Source organism: Oncorhynchus mykiss, chromosome 4 (genome assembly GCF_057628025.1).
Source record: "Oncorhynchus mykiss isolate SJ-2025 chromosome 4, ASM5762802v1, whole genome shotgun sequence".
NCBI lineage: Eukaryota > Metazoa > Chordata > Actinopteri > Salmoniformes > Salmonidae > Oncorhynchus > Oncorhynchus mykiss.
The window spans coordinates 11016917-11033299 of record NC_143025.1 but is presented as its reverse complement, the minus strand read 5'-3'; the positions used below and the strand labels follow the sequence as shown (position 1 = coordinate 11033299).

General features: G+C 39.4%; 5 non-coding genes and 13 pseudogenes across 5 annotated transcripts; all 18 read left to right on the top strand.

Moving 5' to 3' along the window:
• Positions 1-15: 15 nt before the first annotated feature.
• Positions 16-199, top strand: LOC149983899 (small nucleolar RNA U3; annotated as a pseudogene).
• Positions 200-912: 713 nt separating this feature from the next.
• LOC149983898 (small nucleolar RNA U3) lies at positions 913-1096 on the top strand (annotated as a pseudogene).
• A 713-nt stretch (positions 1097-1809) lies between these two features.
• LOC149983897 (small nucleolar RNA U3) lies at positions 1810-1993 on the top strand (annotated as a pseudogene).
• Positions 1994-2706: 713 nt separating this feature from the next.
• LOC149983896 (small nucleolar RNA U3) lies at positions 2707-2890 on the top strand (annotated as a pseudogene).
• A 787-nt stretch (positions 2891-3677) lies between these two features.
• Positions 3678-3893, top strand: LOC149983895 (small nucleolar RNA U3). The gene has a single exon (XR_016495771.1). It is a non-coding gene; the product is annotated as a small nucleolar RNA U3 (small nucleolar RNA).
• A 713-nt stretch (positions 3894-4606) lies between these two features.
• Positions 4607-4790, top strand: LOC149983894 (small nucleolar RNA U3; annotated as a pseudogene).
• A 713-nt stretch (positions 4791-5503) lies between these two features.
• Positions 5504-5687, top strand: LOC149983893 (small nucleolar RNA U3; annotated as a pseudogene).
• A 713-nt stretch (positions 5688-6400) lies between these two features.
• LOC149983892 (small nucleolar RNA U3) lies at positions 6401-6584 on the top strand (annotated as a pseudogene).
• A 713-nt stretch (positions 6585-7297) lies between these two features.
• LOC149983891 (small nucleolar RNA U3) lies at positions 7298-7481 on the top strand (annotated as a pseudogene).
• A 787-nt stretch (positions 7482-8268) lies between these two features.
• On the top strand, positions 8269-8484 carry LOC149983890 (small nucleolar RNA U3). The gene has a single exon (XR_016495770.1). It is a non-coding gene; the product is annotated as a small nucleolar RNA U3 (small nucleolar RNA).
• Positions 8485-9197: 713 nt separating this feature from the next.
• LOC149983889 (small nucleolar RNA U3) lies at positions 9198-9381 on the top strand (annotated as a pseudogene).
• Positions 9382-10168: 787 nt separating this feature from the next.
• LOC149983888 (small nucleolar RNA U3) lies at positions 10169-10384 on the top strand. Its single transcript, XR_016495739.1, has one exon. It is a non-coding gene; the product is annotated as a small nucleolar RNA U3 (small nucleolar RNA).
• A 787-nt stretch (positions 10385-11171) lies between these two features.
• On the top strand, positions 11172-11387 carry LOC149983887 (small nucleolar RNA U3). Its single transcript, XR_016495738.1, has one exon. It is a non-coding gene; the product is annotated as a small nucleolar RNA U3 (small nucleolar RNA).
• Positions 11388-12100: 713 nt separating this feature from the next.
• Positions 12101-12284, top strand: LOC149983886 (small nucleolar RNA U3; annotated as a pseudogene).
• Positions 12285-12997: 713 nt separating this feature from the next.
• On the top strand, positions 12998-13181 carry LOC149983885 (small nucleolar RNA U3; annotated as a pseudogene).
• A 713-nt stretch (positions 13182-13894) lies between these two features.
• Positions 13895-14078, top strand: LOC149983884 (small nucleolar RNA U3; annotated as a pseudogene).
• A 713-nt stretch (positions 14079-14791) lies between these two features.
• LOC149983883 (small nucleolar RNA U3) lies at positions 14792-14975 on the top strand (annotated as a pseudogene).
• Positions 14976-15762: 787 nt separating this feature from the next.
• On the top strand, positions 15763-15978 carry LOC149983882 (small nucleolar RNA U3). The gene has a single exon (XR_016495769.1). It is a non-coding gene; the product is annotated as a small nucleolar RNA U3 (small nucleolar RNA).
• The last annotated feature ends 405 nt before the right edge of the window (positions 15979-16383 follow it).

Sequence of the window (16383 nt, the reverse complement as noted above, 5' to 3'; positions counted from 1 at the left end):
CAACTGTTGATGCTAATGTTACTTGAGAAATGTGTGTCTAAAGTGGTAGATCTCGCTATCCATGATGACGATTCAAGATATTCCCATTCAGAGCATGAATCTGGTGGCTAGAAATGACCTTGCTCATTTTTCTTCCACCTTTGATGACTGTTCCTTGTTCTTCAATGAACGTGGATGAAGGGAATATGTTCTGAGTGGATGATAACCATGTACAATAAAAGCTACTGAAATGTCTCCCAAATCCTTATCGTTAGTAAAATAAAACCTCTTGAATCAGTCCTGAGACCCCAGCAATAATCTTTTCCGTTTTCTGGCTTTCGTTGATCTCCATGTCCAGCCCTTATATTTTGCTTCAAAATGAGGAGTTTTAAAATGTTCCTTTCAGGACAACCTTTGACCTTCATACGTAGAAGAACCTTGTACTTTCTAACAACTTTTTGGTAGCTTGTGAGCGTCATAGAGCAAATCATGTTACATGTGCATGTTCGATAGAGTCTCAGCTTTTCATAGATAGCTTTTAGTAGTTTGTAATTCAAACCTTTCTGACTCTACAGATGTTTCTGTAAAAAAAAGACCCGGGCCTGGGCACCTTCGGAATCCGTCTTTGTCTCACAAACACAGCTCTATCTCAGCCCCCGTTAATCACACAGACTAACTCTTGGTACCACTGGATGCAGAAGACAGAGACGAATCTGATGGTACAACCCATACGTCTATAGCTAAAACACACAATGTTTAAAAGGGGGTAGAATTCAACACAAATAACCGGCTTTGAAATATGGATGGCTGTCCATCAACATTAGGTCATATTTTACCTGTTGGCAACCAGCATCGCTGACCATTTTTCTCAATTGAGAAACCTAGCAATTCTCCATAATTAACATAATTTGATTGCAACAACTGTTGATGCTAATGTTACTTGAGAAATGTGTGTCTAAAGTGGTAGATCTCGCTATCCATGATGACGATTCAAGATATTCCCATTCAGAGCATGAATCTGGTGGCTAGAAATGACCTTGCTCATTTTTCTTCCACCTTTGATGACTGTTCCTTGTTCTTCAATGAACGTGGATGAAGGGAATATGTTCTGAGTGGATGATAACCATGTACAATAAAAGCTACTGAAATGTCTCCCAAATCCTTATCGTTAGTAAAATAAAACCTCTTGAATCAGTCCTGAGACCCCAGCAATAATCTTTTCCGTTTTCTGGCTTTCGTTGATCTCCATGTCCAGCCCTTATATTTTGCTTCAAAATGAGGAGTTTTAAAATGTTCCTTTCATGACAACCTTTGACCTTCATACGTAGAAGAACCTTGTACTTTCTAACAACTTTTTGGTAGCTTGTGAGCGTCATAGAGCAAATCATGTTACATGTGCATGTTCGATAGAGTCTCAGATTTTCATAGATAGCTTTTAGTAGTTTGTAATTCAAACCTTTCTGACTCTACAGATGTTTCTGTAAAAAAAAGACCCGGGCCTGGGCACCTTCGGAATCCGTCTTTGTCTCACAAACACAGCTCTATCTCAGCCCCCGTTAATCACACAGACTAACTCTTGGTACCACTGGATGCAGAAGACAGAGACGAATCTGATGGCACAACCCATACGTCTATAGCTAAAACACACAATGTTTAAAAGGGGGTAGAATTCAACACAAATAACCGGCTTTGAAATATGGATGGCTGTCCATCAACATTAGGTCATATTTTACCTGTTGGCAACCAGCATCGCTGACCATTTTTCTCAATTGAGAAACCTAGCAATTCTCCATAATTAACATAATTTGATTGCAACAACTGTTGATGCTAATGTTACTTGAGAAATGTGTGTCTAAAGTGGTAGATCTCGCTATCCATGATGACGATTCAAGATATTCCCATTCAGAGCATGAATCTGGTGGCTAGAAATGACCTTGCTCATTTTTCTTCCACCTTTGATGACTGTTCCTTGTTCTTCAATGAACGTGGATGAAGGGAATATGTTCTGAGTGGATGATAACCATGTACAATAAAAGCTACTGAAATGTCTCCCAAATCCTTATCGTTAGTAAAATAAAACCTCTTGAATCAGTCCTGAGACCCCAGCAATAATCTTTTCCGTTTTCTGGCTTTCGTTGATCTCCATGTCCAGCCCTTATATTTTGCTTCAAAATGAGGAGTTTTAAAATGTTCCTTTCAGGACAACCTTTGACCTTCATACGTAGAAGAACCTTGTACTTTCTAACAACTTTTTGGTAGCTTGTGAGCGTCATAGAGCAAATCATGTTACATGTGCATGTTCGATAGAGTCTCAGCTTTTCATAGATAGCTTTTAGTAGTTTGTAATTCAAACCTTTCTGACTCTACAGATGTTTCTTTAAAAAAAAGACCCGGGCCTGGGCACCTTCGGAATCCGTCTTTGTCTCACAAACACAGCTCTATCTCAGCCCCCGTTAATCACACAGACTAACTCTTGGTACCACTGGATGCAGAAGACAGAGACGAATCTGATGGTACAACCCATACGTCTATAGCTAAAACACACAATGTTTAAAAGGGGGTAGAATTCAACACAAATAACCGGCTTTGAAATATGGATGGCTGTCCATCAACATTAGGTCATATTTTACCTGTTGGCAACCAGCATCGCTGACCATTTTTCTCAATTGAGAAACCTAGCAATTCTCCATAATTAACATAATTTGATTGCAACAACTGTTGATGCTAATGTTACTTGAGAAATGTGTGTCTAAAGTGGTAGATCTCGCTATCCATGATGACGATTCAAGATATTCCCATTCAGAGCATGAATCTGGTGGCTAGAAATGACCTTGCTCATTTTTCTTCCACCTTTGATGACTGTTCCTTGTTCTTCAATGAACGTGGATGAAGGGAATATGTTCTGAGTGGATGATAACCATGTACAATAAAAGCTACTGAAATGTCTCCCAAATCCTTATCGTTAGTAAAATAAAACCTCTTGAATCAGTCCTGAGACCCCAGCAATAATCTTTTCCGTTTTCTGGCTTTCGTTGATCTCCATGTCCAGCCCTTATATTTTGCTTCAAAATGAGGAGTTTTAAAATGTTCCTTTCAGGACAACCTTTGACCTTCATACGTAGAAGAACCTTGTACTTTCTAACAACTTTTTGGTAGCTTGTGAGCGTCATAGAGCAAATCATGTTACATGTGCATGTTCGATAGAGTCTCAGCTTTTCATAGATAGCTTTTAGTAGTTTGTAATTCAAACCTTTCTGACTCTACAGATGTTTCTGTAAAAAAAAGACCCGGGCCTGGGCACCTTCGGAATCCGTCTTTGTCTCACAAACACAGCTCTATCTCAGCCCCCGTTAATCACACAGACTAACTCTTGGTACCACTGGATGCAGAAGACAGAGACGAATGTGATGGTACAACCCATACGTCTATAGCTAAAACACACAATGTTTAAAAGGGGGTAGAATTCAACACAAATAACCGGCTTTGAAATATGGATGGCTGTCCATCAACATTAGGTCATATTTTACCTGTTGGCAACCAGCATCGCTGACCATTTTTCTCAATTGAGAAACCTAGCAATTCTCCATAATTAACATAATTTGATTGCAACAACTGTTGATGCTGAGAATGCAACACAAACCGCTGGTGCAAATGCTCTTTTCAAGATGCTCCACCTTGATCACAACAACTTACGCACCAAGACTATACTTTCAGGGATAATTTCTATAGTGCGTTACTTGAGAAATGTGTGTATAAAGTGGTAGATCTCGCTATCCATGATGACGATTCAAGATATTCCCATTCAGAGCATGAATCTGGTGGCTCGAAATGACCTTGCTCATTTTTCTTCCACCTTTGATGACTGTTCCTTGTTCTTCAATGAATGTGGATGAAGGGAATATGTTCTGAGTGGATGATAACCATGTACAATAAAAGCTACTGAAATGTCTCCCAAATCCTTATCGTTAGTAAAATAAAACCTCTTGAATCAGTCCTGAGACCCCAGCAATAATCTTTTCCGTTTTCTGGCTTTCGTTGATCTCCATGTCCAGCCCTTATATTTTGCTTCAAAATGAGGAGTTTTAAAATTTTCCTTTCAGGACAACCTTTGACCTTCATACGTAGAAGAACCTTGTACTTTCTAACAACGTTTTGGTAGCTTGTGAGCGTCATAGAGCAAAACATGTTACATGTGCATGTTCGATAGAGTCTCAGCTTTTCATAGATAGCTTTTAGTAGTTTGTAATTCAAACCTTTCTGACTCTACAGATGTTTCTTTAAAAAAAAGACCCGGGCCTGGGCACCTTCGGAATCCGTCTTTGTCTCACAAACACAGCTCTATCTCAGCCCCCGTTAATCACACAGACTAACTCTTGGTACCACTGGATGCAGAAGACAGAGACGAATCTGATGGTACAACCCATACGTCTATAGCTAAAACACACAATGTTTAAAAGGGGGTAGAATTCAACACAAATAACCGGCTTTGAAATATGGATGGCTGTCCATCAACATTAGGTCATATTTTACCTGTTGGCAACCAGCATCGCTGACCATTTTTCTCAATTGAGAAACCTAGCAATTCTCCATAATTAACATAATTTGATTGCAACAACTGTTGATGCTAATGTTACTTGAGAAATGTGTGTCTAAAGTGGTAGATCTCGCTATCCATGATGACGATTCAAGATATTCCCATTCAGAGCATGAATCTGGTGGCTAGAAATGACCTTGCTCATTTTTCTTCCACCTTTGATGACTGTTCCTTGTTCTTCAATGAACGTGGATGAAGGGAATATGTTCTGAGTGGATGATAACCATGTACAATAAAAGCTACTGAAATGTCTCCCAAATCCTTATCGTTAGTAAAATAAAACCTCTTGAATCAGTCCTGAGACCCCAGCAATAATCTTTTCCGTTTTCTGGCTTTCGTTGATCTCCATGTCCAGCCCTTATATTTTGCTTCAAAATGAGGAGTTTTAAAATGTTCCTTTCAGGACAACCTTTGACCTTCATACGTAGAAGAACCTTGTACTTTCTAACAACTTTTTGGTAGCTTGTGAGCGTCATAGAGCAAATCATGTTACATGTGCATGTTCGATAGAGTCTCAGCTTTTCATAGATAGCTTTTAGTAGTTTGTAATTCAAACCTTTCTGACTCTACAGATGTTTCTGTAAAAAAAAGACCCGGGCCTGGGCACCTTCGGAATCCGTCTTTGTCTCACAAACACAGCTCTATCTCAGCCCCCGTTAATCACACAGACTAACTCTTGGTACCACTGGATGCAGAAGACAGAGACGAATCTGATGGTACAACCCATACGTCTATAGCTAAAACACACAATGTTTAAAAGGGGGTAGAATTCAACACAAATAACCGGCTTTGAAATATGGATGGCTGTCCATCAACATTAGGTCATATTTTACCTGTTGGCAACCAGCATCGCTGACCATTTTTCTCAATTGAGAAACCTAGCAATTCTCCATAATTAACATAATTTGATTGCAACAACTGTTGATGCTAATGTTACTTGAGAAATGTGTGTCTAAAGTGGTAGATCTCGCTATCCATGATGACGATTCAAGATATTCCCATTCAGAGCATGAATCTGGTGGCTAGAAATGACCTTGCTCATTTTTCTTCCACCTTTGATGACTGTTCCTTGTTCTTCAATGAACGTGGATGAAGGGAATATGTTCTGAGTGGATGATAACCATGTACAATAAAAGCTACTGAAATGTCTCCCAAATCCTTATCGTTAGTAAAATAAAACCTCTTGAATCAGTCCTGAGACCCCAGCAATAATCTTTTCCGTTTTCTGGCTTTCGTTGATCTCCATGTCCAGCCCTTATATTTTGCTTCAAAATGAGGAGTTTTAAAATGTTCCTTTCAGGACAACCTTTGACCTTCATACGTAGAAGAACCTTGTACTTTCTAACAACTTTTTGGTAGCTTGTGAGCGTCATAGAGCAAATCATGTTACATGTGCATGTTCGATAGAGTCTCAGCTTTTCATAGATAGCTTTTAGTAGTTTGTAATTCAAACCTTTCTGACTCTACAGATGTTTCTGTAAAAAAAAGACCCGGGCCTGGGCACCTTCGGAATCCGTCTTTGTCTCACAAACACAGCTCTATCTCAGCCCCCGTTAATCACACAGACTAACTCTTGGTACCACTGGATGCAGAAGACAGAGACGAATCTGATGGTACAACCCATACGTCTATAGCTAAAACACACAATGTTTAAAAGGGGGTAGAATTCAACACAAATAACCGGCTTTGAAATATGGATGGCTGTCCATCAACATTAGGTCATATTTTACCTGTTGGCAACCAGCATCGCTGACCATTTTTCTCAATTGAGAAACCTAGCAATTCTCCATAATTAACATAATTTGATTGCAACAACTGTTGATGCTAATGTTACTTGAGAAATGTGTGTCTAAAGTGGTAGATCTCGCTATCCATGATGACGATTCAAGATATTCCCATTCAGAGCATGAATCTGGTGGCTAGAAATGACCTTGCTCATTTTTCTTCCACCTTTGATGACTGTTCCTTGTTCTTCAATGAACGTGGATGAAGGGAATATGTTCTGAGTGGATGATAACCATGTACAATAAAAGCTACTGAAATGTCTCCCAAATCCTTATCGTTAGTAAAATAAAACCTCTTGAATCAGTCCTGAGACCCCAGCAATAATCTTTTCCGTTTTCTGGCTTTCGTTGATCTCCATGTCCAGCCCTTATATTTTGCTTCAAAATGAGGAGTTTTAAAATGTTCCTTTCAGGACAACCTTTGACCTTCATACGTAGAAGAACCTTGTACTTTCTAACAACTTTTTGGTAGCTTGTGAGCGTCATAGAGCAAATCATGTTACATGTGCATGTTCGATAGAGTCTCAGCTTTTCATAGATAGCTTTTAGTAGTTTGTAATTCAAACCTTTCTGACTCTACAGATGTTTCTGTAAAAAAAAGACCCGGGCCTGGGCACCTTCGGAATCCGTCTTTGTCTCACAAACACAGCTCTATCTCAGCCCCCGTTAATCACACAGACTAACTCTTGGTACCACTGGATGCAGAAGACAGAGACGAATCTGATGGTACAACCCATACGTCTATAGCTAAAACACACAATGTTTAAAAGGGGGTAGAATTCAACACAAATAACCGGCTTTGAAATATGGATGGCTGTCCATCAACATTAGGTCATATTTTACCTGTTGGCAACCAGCATCGCTGACCATTTTTCTCAATTGAGAAACCTAGCAATTCTCCATAATTAACATAATTTGATTGCAACAACTGTTGATGCTAATGTTACTTGAGAAATGTGTGTCTAAAGTGGTAGATCTCGCTATCCATGATGACGATTCAAGATATTCCCATTCAGAGCATGAATCTGGTGGCTAGAAATGACCTTGCTCATTTTTCTTCCACCTTTGATGACTGTTCCTTGTTCTTCAATGAACGTGGATGAAGGGAATATGTTCTGAGTGGATGATAACCATGTACAATAAAAGCTACTGAAATGTCTCCCAAATCCTTATCGTTAGTAAAATAAAACCTCTTGAATCAGTCCTGAGACCCCAGCAATAATCTTTTCCGTTTTCTGGCTTTCGTTGATCTCCATGTCCAGCCCTTATATTTTGCTTCAAAATGAGGAGTTTTAAAATGTTCCTTTCAGGACAACCTTTGACCTTCATACGTAGAAGAACCTTGTACTTTCTAACAACTTTTTGGTAGCTTGTGAGCGTCATAGAGCAAATCATGTTACATGTGCATGTTCGATAGAGTCTCAGCTTTTCATAGATAGCTTTTAGTAGTTTGTAATTCAAACCTTTCTGACTCTACAGATGTTTCTGTAAAAAAAAGACCCGGGCCTGGGCACCTTCGGAATCCGTCTTTGTCTCACAAACACAGCTCTATCTCAGCCCCCGTTAATCACACAGACTAACTCTTGGTACCACTGGATGCAGAAGACAGAGATGAATCTGATGGTACAACCCATACGTCTATAGCTAAAACACACAATGTTTAAAAGGGGGTAGAATTCAACACAAATAACCGGCTTTGAAATATGGATGGCTGTCCATCAACATTAGGTCATATTTTACCTGTTGGCAACCAGCATCGCTGACCATTTTTCTCAATTGAGAAACCTAGCAATTCTCCATAATTAACATAATTTGATTGCAACAACTGTTGATGCTGAGAATGCAACACAAACCGCTGGTGCAAATGCTCTTTTCAAGATGCTCCACCTTGATCACAACAACTTACGCACCAAGACTATACTTTCAGGGATCATTTCTATAGTGCGTTACTTGAGAAATGTGTGTATAAAGTGGTAGATCTCGCTATCCATGATGACGATTCAAGATATTCCCATTCAGAGCATGAATCTGGTGGCTAGAAATGACCTTGCTCATTTTTCTTCCACCTTTGATGACTGTTCCTTGTTCTTCAATGAATGTGGATGAAGGGAATATGTTCTGACTGGATGATAACCATGTACAATAAAAGCTACTGAAATGTCTCCCAAATCCTTATCGTTAGTAAAATAAAACCTCTTGAATCAGTCCTGAGACCCCAGCAATAATCTTTTCCGTTTTCTGGCTTTCGTTGATCTCCATGTCCAGCCCTTATATTTTGCTTCAAAATGAGGAGTTTTAAAATTTTCCTTTCAGGACAACCTTTGACCTTCATACGTAGAAGAACCTTGTACTTTCTAACAACGTTTTGGTAGCTTGTGAGCGTCATAGAGCAAAACATGTTACATGTGCATGTTCGATAGAGTCTCAGCTTTTCATAGATAGCTTTTAGTAGTTTGTAATTCAAACCTTTCTGACTCTACAGATGTTTCTTTAAAAAAAAGACCCGGGCCTGGGCACCTTCGGAATCCGTCTTTGTCTCACAAACACAGCTCTATCTCAGCCCCCGTTAATCACACAGACTAACTCTTGTTACCACTGGATGCAGAAGACAGAGACGAATCTGATGGTACAACCCATACGTCTATAGCTAAAACACACAATGTTTTAAAGGGGGTAGAATTCAACACAAATAACCGGCTTTGAAATATGGATGGCTGTCCATCAACATTAGGTCATATTTTACCTGTTGGCAACCAGCATCGCTGACCATTTTTCTCAATTGAGAAACCTAGCAATTCTCCATAATTAACATAATTTGATTGCAACAACTGTTGATGCTAATGTTACTTGAGAAATGTGTGTCTAAAGTGGTAGATCTCGCTATCCATGATGACGATTCAAGATATTCCCATTCAGAGCATGAATCTGGTGGCTAGAAATGACCTTGCTCATTTTTCTTCCACCTTTGATGACTGTTCCTTGTTCTTCAATGAACGTGGATGAAGGGAATATGTTCTGAGTGGATGATAACCATGTACAATAAAAGCTACTGAAATGTCTCCCAAATCCTTATCGTTAGTAAAATAAAACCTCTTGAATCAGTCCTGAGACCCCAGCAATAATCTTTTCCGTTTTCTGGCTTTCGTTGATCTCCATGTCCAGCCCTTATATTTTGCTTCAAAATGAGGAGTTTTAAAATGTTCCTTTCAGGACAACCTTTGACCTTCATACGTAGAAGAACCTTGTACTTTCTAACAACTTTTTGGTAGCTTGTGAGCGTCATAGAGCAAATCATGTTACATGTGCATGTTCGATAGAGTCTCAGCTTTTCATAGATAGCTTTTAGTAGTTTGTAATTCAAACCTTTCTGACTCTACAGATGTTTCTGTAAAAAAAAGACCCGGGCCTGGGCACCTTCGGAATCCGTCTTTGTCTCACAAACACAGCTCTATCTCAGCCCCCGTTAATCACACAGACTAACTCTTGGTACCACTGGATGCAGAAGACAGAGATGAATCTGATGGTACAACCCATACGTCTATAGCTAAAACACACAATGTTTAAAAGGGGGTAGAATTCAACACAAATAACCGGCTTTGAAATATGGATGGCTGTCCATCAACATTAGGTCATATTTTACCTGTTGGCAACCAGCATCGCTGACCATTTTTCTCAATTGAGAAACCTAGCAATTCTCCATAATTAACATAATTTGATTGCAACAACTGTTGATGCTGAGAATGCAACACAAACCGCTGGTGCAAATGCTCTTTTCAAGATGCTCCACCTTGATCACAACAACTTACGCACCAAGACTATACTTTCAGGGATCATTTCTATAGTGCGTTACTTGAGAAATGTGTGTATAAAGTGGTAGATCTCGCTATCCATGATGACGATTCAAGATATTCCCATTCAGAGCATGAATCTGGTGGCTAGAAATGACCTTGCTCATTTTTCTTCCACCTTTGATGACTGTTCCTTGTTCTTCAATGAATGTGGATGAAGGGAATATGTTCTGAGTGGATGATAACCATGTACAATAAAAGCTACTGAAATGTCTCCCAAATCCTTATCGTTAGTAAAATAAAACCTCTTGAATCAGTCCTGAGACCCCAGCAATAATCTTTTCCGTTTTCTGGCTTTCGTTGATCTCCATGTCCAGCCCTTATATTTTGCTTCAAAATGAGGAGTTTTAAAATTTTCCTTTCAGGACAACCTTTGACCTTCATACGTAGAAGAACCTTGTACTTTCTAACAACGTTTTGGTAGCTTGTGAGCGTCATAGAGCAAAACATGTTACATGTGCATGTTCGATAGAGTCTCAGCTTTTCATAGATAGCTTTTAGTAGTTTGTAATTCAAACCTTTCTGACTCTACAGATGTTTCTTTAAAAAAAAGACCCGGGCCTGGGCACCTTCGGAATCCGTCTTTGTCTCACAAACACAGCTCTATCTCAGCCCCCGTTAATCACACAGACTAACTCTTGTTACCACTGGATGCAGAAGACAGAGACGAATCTGATGGTACAACCCATACGTCTATAGCTAAAACACACAATGTTTAAAAGGGGGTAGAATTCAACACAAATAACCGGCTTTGAAATATGGATGGCTGTCCATCAACATTAGGTCATATTTTACCTGTTGGCAACCAGCATCGCTGACCATTTTTCTCAATTGAGAAACCTAGCAATTCTCCATAATTAACATAATTTGATTGCAACAACTGTTGATGCTGAGAATGCAACACAAACCGCTGGTGCAAATGCTCTTTTCAAGATGCTCCACCTTGATCACAACAACTTACGCACCAAGACTATACTTTCAGGGATCATTTCTATAGTGCGTTACTTGAGAAATGTGTGTATAAAGTGGTAGATCTCGCTATCCATGATGACGATTCAAGATATTCCCATTCAGAGCATGAATCTGGTGGCTAGAAATGACCTTGCTCATTTTTCTTCCACCTTTGATGACTGTTCCTTGTTCTTCAATGAATGTGGATGAAGGGAATATGTTCTGAGTGGATGATAACCATGTACAATAAAAGCTACTGAAATGTCTCCCAAATCCTTATCGTTAGTAAAATAAAACCTCTTGAATCAGTCCTGAGACCCCAGCAATAATCTTTTCCGTTTTCTGGCTTTCGTTGATCTCCATGTCCAGCCCTTATATTTTGCTTCAAAATGAGGAGTTTTAAAATTTTCCTTTCAGGACAACCTTTGACCTTCATACGTAGAAGAACCTTGTACTTTCTAACAACGTTTTGGTAGCTTGTGAGCGTCATAGAGCAAAACATGTTACATGTGCATGTTCGATAGAGTCTCAGCTTTTCATAGATAGCTTTTAGTAGTTTGTAATTCAAACCTTTCTGACTCTACAGATGTTTCTTTAAAAAAAAGACCCGGGCCTGGGCACCTTCGGAATCCGTCTTTGTCTCACAAACACAGCTCTATCTCAGCCCCCGTTAATCACACAGACTAACTCTTGGTACCACTGGATGCAGAAGACAGAGACGAATCTGATGGTACAACCCATACGTCTATAGCTAAAACACACAATGTTTAAAAGGGGGTAGAATTCAACACAAATAACCGGCTTTGAAATATGGATGGCTGTCCATCAACATTAGGTCATATTTTACCTGTTGGCAACCAGCATCGCTGACCATTTTTCTCAATTGAGAAACCTAGCAATTCTCCATAATTAACATAATTTGATTGCAACAACTGTTGATGCTAATGTTACTTGAGAAATGTGTGTCTAAAGTGGTAGATCTCGCTATCCATGATGACGATTCAAGATATTCCCATTCAGAGCATGAATCTGGTGGCTAGAAATGACCTTGCTCATTTTTCTTCCACCTTTGATGACTGTTCCTTGTTCTTCAATGAACGTGGATGAAGGGAATATGTTCTGAGTGGATGATAACCATGTACAATAAAAGCTACTGAAATGTCTCCCAAATCCTTATCGTTAGTAAAATAAAACCTCTTGAATCAGTCCTGAGACCCCAGCAATAATCTTTTCCGTTTTCTGGCTTTCGTTGATCTCCATGTCCAGCCCTTATATTTTGCTTCAAAATGAGGAGTTTTAAAATGTTCCTTTCAGGACAACCTTTGACCTTCATACGTAGAAGAACCTTGTACTTTCTAACAACTTTTTGGTAGCTTGTGAGCGTCATAGAGCAAATCATGTTACATGTGCATGTTCGATAGAGTCTCAGCTTTTCATAGATAGCTTTTAGTAGTTTGTAATTCAAACCTTTCTGACTCTACAGATGTTTCTGTAAAAAAAAGACCCGGGCCTGGGCACCTTCGGAATCCGTCTTTGTCTCACAAACACAGCTCTATCTCAGCCCCCGTTAATCACACAGACTAACTCTTGGTACCACTGGATGCAGAAGACAGAGACGAATCTGATGGTACAACCCATACGTCTATAGCTAAAACACACAATGTTTAAAAGGGGGTAGAATTCAACACAAATAACCGGCTTTGAAATATGGATGGCTGTCCATCAACATTAGGTCATATTTTACCTGTTGGCAACCAGCATCGCTGACCATTTTTCTCAATTGAGAAACCTAGCAATTCTCCATAATTAACATAATTTGATTGCAACAACTGTTGATGCTAATGTTACTTGAGAAATGTGTGTCTAAAGTGGTAGATCTCGCTATCCATGATGACGATTCAAGATATTCCCATTCAGAGCATGAATCTGGTGGCTAGAAATGACCTTGCTCATTTTTCTTCCACCTTTGATGACTGTTCCTTGTTCTTCAATGAACGTGGATGAAGGGAATATGTTCTGAGTGGATGATAACCATGTACAATAAAAGCTACTGAAATGTCTCCCAAATCCTTATCGTTAGTAAAATAAAACCTCTTGAATCAGTCCTGAGACCCCAGCAATAATCTTTTCCGTTTTCTGGCTTTCGTTGATCTCCATGTCCAGCCCTTATATTTTGCTTCAAAATGAGGAGTTTTAAAATGTTCCTTTCAGGACAACCTTTGACCTTCATACGTAGAAGAACCTTGTACTTTCTAACAACTTTTTGGTAGCTTGTGAGCGTCATAGAGCAAATCATGTTACATGTGCATGTTCGATAGAGTCTCAGCTTTTCATAGATAGCTTTTAGTAGTTTGTAATTCAAACCTTTCTGACTCTACAGATGTTTCTGTAAAAAAAAGACCCGGGCCTGGGCACCTTCGGAATCCGTCTTTGTCTCACAAACACAGCTCTATCTCAGCCCCCGTTAATCACACAGACTAACTCTTGGTACCACTGGATGCAGAAGACAGAGACGAATCTGATGGTACAACCCATACGGCTATAGCTAAAACACACAATGTTTAAAAGGGGGTAGAATTCAACACAAATAACCGGCTTTGAAATATGGATGGCTGTCCATCAACATTAGGTCATATTTTACCTGTTGGCAACCAGCATCGCTGACCATTTTTCTCAATTGAGAAACCTAGCAATTCTCCATAATTAACATAATTTGATTGCAACAACTGTTGATGCTAATGTTACTTGAGAAATGTGTGTCTAAAGTGGTAGATCTCGCTATCCATGATGACGATTCAAGATATTCCCATTCAGAGCATGAATCTGGTGGCTAGAAATGACCTTGCTCATTTTTCTTCCACCTTTGATGACTGTTCCTTGTTCTTCAATGAACGTGGATGAAGGGAATATGTTCTGAGTGGATGATAACCATGTACAATAAAAGCTACTGAAATGTCTCCCAAATCCTTATCGTTAGTAAAATAAAACCTCTTGAATCAGTCCTGAGACCCCAGCAATAATCTTTTCCGTTTTCTGGCTTTCGTTGATCTCCATGTCCAGCCCTTATATTTTGCTTCAAAATGAGGAGTTTTAAAATGTTCCTTTCAGGACAACCTTTGACCTTCATACGTAGAAGAACCTTGTACTTTCTAACAACTTTTTGGTAGCTTGTGAGCGTCATAGAGCAAATCATGTTACATGTGCATGTTCGATAGAGTCTCAGCTTTTCATAGATAGCTTTTAGTAGTTTGTAATTCAAACCTTTCTGACTCTACAGATGTTTCTGTAAAAAAAAGACCCGGGCCTGGGCACCTTCGGAATCCGTCTTTGTCTCACAAACACAGCTCTATCTCAGCCCCCGTTAATCACACAGACTAACTCTTGGTACCACTGGATGCAGAAGACAGAGACGAATCTGATGGTACAGCCCATACGTCTATAGCTAAAACACACAATGTTTAAAAGGGGGTAGAATTCAACACAAATAACCGGCTTTGAAATATGGATGGCTGTCCATCAACATTAGGTCATATTTTACCTGTTGGCAACCAGCATCGCTGACCATTTTTCTCAATTGAGAAACCTAGCAATTCTCCATAATTAACATAATTTGATTGCAACAACTGTTGATGCTAATGTTACTTGAGAAATGTGTGTCTAAAGTGGTAGATCTCGCTATCCATGATGACGATTCAAGATATTCCCATTCAGAGCATGAATCTGGTGGCTAGAAATGACCTTGCTCATTTTTCTTCCACCTTTGATGACTGTTCCTTGTTCTTCAATGAACGTGGATGAAGGGAATATGTTCTGAGTGGATGATAACCATGTACAATAAAAGCTACTGAAATGTCTCCCAAATCCTTATCGTTAGTAAAATAAAACCTCTTGAATCAGTCCTGAGACCCCAGCAATAATCTTTTCCGTTTTCTGGCTTTCGTTGATCTCCAAGTCCAGCCCTTATATTTTGCTTCAAAATGAGGAGTTTTAAAATGTTCCTTTCAGGACAACCTTTGACCTTCATACGTAGAAGAACCTTGTACTTTCTAACAACTTTTTGGTAGCTTGTGAGCGTCATAGAGCAAATCATGTTACATGTGCATGTTCGATAGAGTCTCAGCTTTTCATAGATAGCTTTTAGTAGTTTGTAATTCAAACCTTTCTGACTCTACAGATGTTTCTGTAAAAAAAAGACCCGGGCCTGGGCACCTTCGGAATCCGTCTTTGTCTCACAAACACAGCTCTATCTCAGCCCCCGTTAATCACACAGACTAACTCTTGGTACCACTGGATGCAGAAGACAGAGATGAATCTGATGGTACAACCCATACGTCTATAGCTAAAACACACAATGTTTAAAAGGGGGTAGAATTCAACACAAATAACCGGCTTTGAAATATGGATGGCTGTCCATCAACATTAGGTCATATTTTACCTGTTGGCAACCAGCATCGCTGACCATTTTTCTCAATTGAGAAACCTAGCAATTCTCCATAATTAACATAATTTGATTGCAACAACTGTTGATGCTGAGAATGCAACACAAACCGCTGGTGCAAATGCTCTTTTCAAGATGCTCCACCTTGATCACAACAACTTACGCACCAAGACTATACTTTCAGGGATCATTTCTATAGTGCGTTACTTGAGAAATGTGTGTATAAAGTGGTAGATCTCGCTATCCATGATGACGATTCAAGATATTCCCATTCAGAGCATGAATCTGGTGGCTAGAAATGACCTTGCTCATTTTTCTTCCACCTTTGATGACTGTTCCTTGTTCTTCAATGAATGTGGATGAAGGGAATATGTTCTGACTGGATGATAACCATGTACAATAAAAGCTACTGAAATGTCTCCCAAATCCTTATCGTTAGTAAAATAAAACCTCTTGAATCAGTCCTGAGACCCCAGCAATAATCTTTTCCGTTTTCTGGCTTTCGTTGATCTCCATGTCCAGCCCTTATATTTTGCTTCAAAATGAGGAGTTTTAAAATTTTCCTTTCAGGACAACCTTTGACCTTCATACGTAGAAGAACCTTGTACTTTCTAACAACGTTTTGGTAGCTTGTGAGCGTCATAGAGCAAAACATGTTACATGTGCATGTTCGATAGAGTCTCAGCTTTTCATAGATAGCTTTTAGTAGTTTGTAATTCAAACCTTTCTGACTCTACAGATGTTTCTTTAAAAAAAAGATCCGGGCCTGGGCACCTTCGGAATCCGTCT